Source organism: Rhinopithecus bieti, unplaced genomic scaffold, assembly GCF_001698545.2.
Source record: "Rhinopithecus bieti isolate Rb0 unplaced genomic scaffold, ASM169854v2 scaffold_1466, whole genome shotgun sequence".
NCBI lineage: Eukaryota > Metazoa > Chordata > Mammalia > Primates > Cercopithecidae > Rhinopithecus > Rhinopithecus bieti.
Genome location: NW_016803386.1, coordinates 269,233 through 275,842, shown reverse-complemented (window position 1 = coordinate 275,842; position 6,610 = coordinate 269,233).

Here is a 6,610-nt window from a genome sequence, read left to right as displayed (position 1 = left end):
AGAGCTGAAAGCTTGATAACCACATGTGGCTAGTGGCTGCTCTATTGGATAGCACGTGCCTGGGGTTTTTCTGGAAGGGGACTCAAGAAAGTTTTAACAGGGGTTGCCTCTCAGGAAGAAAACTAAGAGAAACTAGGGGAGAAGAGATGACAAGGTTACTTTTAACCATAAAGGCTTTTATATCGCTTGAATTATGTGCCAAGTATATGGGTTGCATATTTAAAAACACACACACACCCTGAATTTTTTGGAATGATATGTTCAGTGTTGGCAAGGAATAGGAAAACAGGCATGGTCCTACCCTCTTGGCAAGAATGTGTGCCGATCCCATCATTCTGGAGGGGAAATTGGCACAATTCTATGTCTAGAAATGTAGTCTAAAGAAAGGAATCAGCCGGGCACAGTGGCTCATGCCTGTAATTCCAGCACTTTGGGAGGCCGATGTGAGCAGATCACTTGAGTCCAGTTTGAGATCAGCCTGGGCAATATAGCGAGACCTTGTCTCTAAAAAAGAAAAGAGAATGACTCGACAAGAGAAGCCAGTATGTTATGAAAAAGGGATGCTCACCTCAGCATCTTAGTTCCTACTGGAACATTGAAAACATCCTAAGTGTCATAAACCGATGTGCAGTGAAACTGCACCCTCTGGAGGGGGTGCCTTCTAAAGACAGGCGATCAGAGATTGAAATCACCAATAGTCAAAACTGCCTTTGAAAATACACAGGACAGTGACATAGCAGAGACTCAACACTAAATTCTACACAGCAAGGTCACTGTTTCTCAGAGTGAGTCCCAGATGCAGTAATTTGCTCACATGTAGGGGCCATACTGTGTGAGAAATATGTACCCTAGACACTAGTATCACTTGGCAAGATTGGAGAGACATTTGAATTGAAAGCAACGGAGGAAATAGAAGATCTGTGGCTTCCATCTCATGTTCATTCCTTGAGTGAACTGGTGGGCAAAATCACCCCTATTATTTCAACTGTTTTCTCTTGCTCTGCAAAGTGTATACAGTGCAAATGACATATTTTAAAGGGTCAGATGATGTGCCTCTGCTGCATATTGACATGTGACTATGAAGAAAACAGATGGAAAGGTATGCCCCCAAACATTATGTGCTTTAACAAATTATTTTTTCTTTTGTCTTTTTGTTTTCATGTGCATACATTTATCTGTATTTTACATTTTCTCCAATGAACAGACTGAGAGCGTATTTTGTCTTACTTCTGGAATATAAAAATAATTGTTTTAAGTCAGTGCTTACCCACCACAAGGTAGCCCACCAAGGCCAGAAGACTTACAGGTTCCTCTGGATTCCCCCAGGGCCTCCTAAGAAAGGAAAATGGTGTGTTCTCTCTTGTAAGCCCAGGGTACATTCTATTTACCATCACAGCCAAAGGGACTTGGGAGGCATCAGAGATGGTGCTGGTGCTTTCAGAAACTGCAGTCCTGCTGTGGCCCCCTGAAGACAGCAGCTCCCCTGCCCTAACACGATGCCACTACCCCCTGGGGTTCAAAAAATATGAGAAACATCTCCTGCAGGGATGGCTTCCCATTCTGGGGACCCAGCTACCTCATCCCTTCCCCTGGGGGCTTCTGTCACCATCCCATCGATTGCCATGCCACACGCGGAGCTAGCACAGCTGAACTACAGCTGAACTACACAGCAGGATAGACTTCAGTAAACAAAGGACACCTTTCAGAGGAACAAGCAGAGCCTCAAAACACTCAGTTAGGTGCAGGTTGAAAGCGTGAAACAATCTCTTGCAGCAACTAGCTGCCATTTCCAGTCAGCAAGCTCTCTGAACATGCTAATGAGCATCACTCCCAGGTACCCGCGGCTCACCTGAAGCGTATAGCATCTCACTGAATGTGCAGAGCGAGCCTCCAGTGGGTCGTCGTCACTCCTACTCGACAGGTGAGGGAAGCCAGGCTCCGTGAGACAAATTAACTCACCTAAGTATCTCAAGGTGGGCTCCCCGGGAAGGAGACTCCTGAGGCAGAGTTGAGCCTGTAGGATGTTAAGTACTCTTGGAAAGGAGGAGAAAGAACTGGGGGAGCAGAAGGGAGGGAGGGTGGATGGTGGAGTCAGCTGTGATGCAGAATCTGGGACAGCCTCAGCCATCCCCACGGGAAGCTCTGGAGCAAGACTGGCTTTTCAGAGTTGTCCTGAGTTGGGCCAACACATGGTTGAATTTTTAAGCTCTGGCGGGTCAACGAATGGGGATTTCCCCCAGAAAGCGATGACCTTGATGAGGCGCTTTCTGGAGCTGCTAAGGGCTGAGGGTGTCTGCAACAGCCCTGCCGATAGCAGAGGGAGCAACAGATCCTTCCTTGAAGGGGGATCACTGTGACCACCACACTAAGGTCACCCAACTGAGTGACAGAGCCGCCGTTGAGAGCAAGCAACTTATCAGTGCTTTCTGCTCCGCTACTGAGTTAAACTACCTCCTCTGAGCTCCAACTTTCACAGCAGCTCTGGCCCTCCACCTAGACTGGATCCTGTCTCTCAGACCTTCTAGAAAAGAGCAAGCCCCTTTTGGAAACTAGATAACAATGCCGTTCCAGTTGCATGCAACCTGGGCCAAGTCTCAGGAGTTCCCTGACCAGCTATTCCAGTTTCTGAGGCTTTGGGGTCTTTTACTTTTGCCCCAGTTAAGCCAAACATGGCAACTTCTTCCTCTGTAGCCCAAGGGTGAGCCATTCTGACCTCCACCCCCCATCACCACCATCACCTCTACAACCTCCTTCAGCCCCACCTCATTCTTTGGCAGTTTTGAGAAACGCTGTTCCTAAGTGAATCAGCGCAGAAACAGAAAGCCAAATACTGGCCAGACGTGGTGGCTCATGCCTGTAATCTCAGCATTTTGGGAGGCTGGGGCAGGCAGATCACCTGAGGTCGGGAGTTCGAGACAAACCAGGCCAACATGGCAAGACCCTGTCTCTACTAAAAATACAAAAATTAGCTGGGCATTGTTGGCGGGCACCTGTAATACCAGCTACTCAGGAGGCTGAGGCAGGAGAATAGCAGGAACCCGAGAGGCGGAGGTTGCAGTGAGCCGAAATCATACCAGAGCAAGACTCTGTCTCAACAAAAAAAAAAAAAGAAAAAAAAAGAAAGGCTGCTCCTAAGTGAATCAATGAAGGAACAGAAAGCCAAATACCGCATGTTCTCACTTATAAATGGGAGCTAAACATTGAGTACACGTGATCACAAAGAAAGGGTCACTAGACACCAGGGCCTACTTGAGGGTGGAGGGTGAGAGGAAGGAGAGGATTGAAAAACTACTTATTAGTGCTGATGCTCATTACCTGGGTGACAAGATAATCTGTACACCAAACCCCCATGAGAAACAATTTACCCTTCTAACAAACCTACACATACACCCTCTGAACCTAAAATAAAAGTTGGAAAGAAAATAAAAGACTGTAATTATCCAAAGGAATTTTACCAAAACCTAAAGAAATTTACAAGGGAAACAAAGAACATTGGCAGTGCATAGTGGCAATTCCTAAGTATACTTTTCTCATCCTGTGGTAGCTTACCAGGCATCAGTGAGCTGAATCAAAATCCTGATTCAGAGGTGCCCCTTTTCTCTTTCTTCTCTTTTTTTTTTTTTTTATAATTGTTAATTTCTTTGAGACCGAGTATCCCTCTGTCACCCAGGCTGGAGTGCAGTGGCGCGATCTTGGCTCACTGCAACCTCCACCTCCCGGGTTCAAGCGATTCTCATGTGTCGGCCTCCCGAGTAGCTGGGACTACAGGTGCCCACCACCACGCCCAGCTAATTTCCTTTTTCTGTATTTTAGCAGAGACGGGGTTTCACCATGTTAACCAAGATGGTCTCGATCACCTGACCAAGTGATCCACGTGCCTTAGCCTCCCAAAGTGCTGGGATTACAGGCATGAGCCACTGTGCCTGGCTCCCTTGTCTCTCTCTCTCTCTCTCTTCCTTCCTTCCTNAAACAATTTACCCTTCTAACAAACCTACACATACACCCTCTGAACCTAAAATAAAAGTTGGAAAGAAAATAAAAGACTGTAATTATCCAAAGGAATTTTACCAAAACCTAAAGAAATTTACAAGGGAAACAAAGAACATTGGCAGTGCATAGTGGCAATTCCTAAGTATACTTTTCTCATCCTGTGGTAGCTTACCAGGCATCAGTGAGCTGAATCAAAATCCTGATTCAGAGGTGCCCCTTTTCTCTTTCTTCTCTTTTTTTTTTTTTTTTAATTTTAATTTCTTTGAGACCGAGTATCCCTCTGTCACCCAGGCTGGAGTGCAGTGGCGCGATCTTGGCTCACTGCAACCTCCACCTCCCGGGTTCAAGCGATTCTCATGTGTCAGCCTCCCGAGTAGCTGGGACTACAGGCATGCACCACCACGCCTGGCTAATTTTTATATTTTTAGTAGACATGGGATTTCACCATGTTGGTCAGGATGGTCTTGAACTCCTGACCTCCAAGTGATCCACGTGCCTTAGCCTCCCAAAGTGCTGGGATTACAGGCATGAGCCACTGTGCCTGGCTCCCTTGTCTCTCTCTCTCTCTCTCTTCCTTCCTTCCTTCCTTCCTTCCTTCCTTCCTTCCTTCCTTCCTTCCTTCCTTTCTCTTTCCTCCTTTCTTCCTTTCTTCCTTCTTCCTTTCTTCCTTTCTTTCTCTCTTTCTCGCTCTCTCTCTCTTTCTTCTTTCTTTCTTTATTCTTTCTTTTTTTTGTGACAAGATCTCACTCTGTCACCCAAGCTGGAGTGCAGTGGCCCAATTATGGCTTACTGCAGCCTCTACCTTCTGGGCTCAAGGGATCCTCCCACTTCAGCCCCCTGGTAGCTGGGACTATAGACCTCAGCGTCTCAAACAGCTGGGATTACAGGTGTGTGCCACCACATCCAACTAATTTTTAAAAAAATATATTTTGTAGAGATGAGGGTCTCACTATGTTGCCCAGGCTGGTCTCAAATTCCTGGGCTCAAGTGATCCTCCCACCTCAGCCTCCCAAAGTGTTGGTATTACAGGGTGAGCCACTGCACCCAGCTGAGATGCCCCTTTTCACTTCTCAGGTTTGTGTTTGTGTGTGTGTGTGTGTGTGTGTGTGTGTGTTTTGAGGTGGGGTCTCGCTCTGTCACCCAGGTTGCAGTGCAGTGGCACAATCACAGCTCACTGCCGCCTTGACTTCCTGGACTCAAGTGATCCTCCCACTTCAGCCCCCCAGTAGCTGGGACTATAGGCATGCAGCACCACACCCAGGTAATTTTTGCATTTTTTGTATAGACAGAGTTTTACCATGTTGCCTAGGCTACACTTCGTGGCTTTTTTATGCCCCCTCTTTGCCTCCCACTAGCCACACAGGGCAGGAGTTAGTGGGCCACTCATTCTTGTAGCCTATCCAGAGGTGAGTGGCACGGAAGACAACCCACACAGGCAAGCAGCAGGCCAAATCATACCCCTCACCCTTCCTTGGGGAGGGCTGTTCATTTATTTGTTCGTTCTTTTTTTTTTTTTGATGGAGTTTCACTCTTGTTACCCAGGCTAGAGTGCAATGGTGTGATCTCGGCTCACTGCAACCTCCACCTCCCAGGGTCAAGCAATTCTCCTGCCTCAGCCTTCCAAGTAGCTACAATGACATGCCTGGATTGGGAACAGTGGCCTTACTGGCTGGAGATTGGACAGAAATGAGTGGGTTGGGGGAAGGGCATTGATGTAGGAGCTGAGAGACAAAGGAAACAGGAGAAGAGGCAGAAATGGGTTAGTGATGGACAGGGATGGCAGCAGCCTTTGTCAGAATCCCACTTGTCCAGCCAAGTGTATTAGTCTGCTGGAATAAAGGACCACACACTGTCTGGCTTCACCATCAGAAGTGTATTATCTCGGTTCTGGAGGCTGGGAGTCAAGCTTGAGGTGTCAGCAGGGTTGGTTCCTCCTGAGGGCTATGAGTGGAATCTGTTCCATGCCTCTTCCCTAGTTTCTGGTGGTTTGCTGGCAGTCTTGGGGGTTCCTTACCTTGCAGAAGCATCACCCCCATCTCTACCTTCACCTTCTCATGGTGGTCTCCCTATATGCATGCCTGTGTCCAAATTTCTCCTTCTTATAAAGACACCAGTCACATTCAGAGGTACTGGGGATTAGGGTGCTAACATAGTAGGTTGGTGCAAAATTAATTGTGGTTTTTGCCATTACTTTCAGTGGCAAATACCACAACTACTTTTGCACCTTTGCACCAACCTAATATATTTTGGTGGGAGGAGGGACACAGTTCAACCCCTAACACCTACTGATTCCAAACTTAGAGTGTGGGTGTCCCTGGCTTTTGTCTACACCACATGCCTGGCTATCTTCTTCTGGTAACAGCACTCTTCTTCCTTTAGAATGAATCCTCCATGCTGGGCACAGTGACTCACCCCTGTAATCCCAACAGAGGGAGGTAAGGGCGGGAGGATACTTTACATCCAGGAGTTTGAGGCTTGCCTGGGCAACATAGTGAGACCCCGTTCTTCAACAAAAGGAAAACAAAACAAAAAACAAAAAACAAATTTAGAATGAATCTTTCATTTCCATACTGCTGCCAATAACATGACCCCATCTTCCCATTATATGGATAGGCACGTG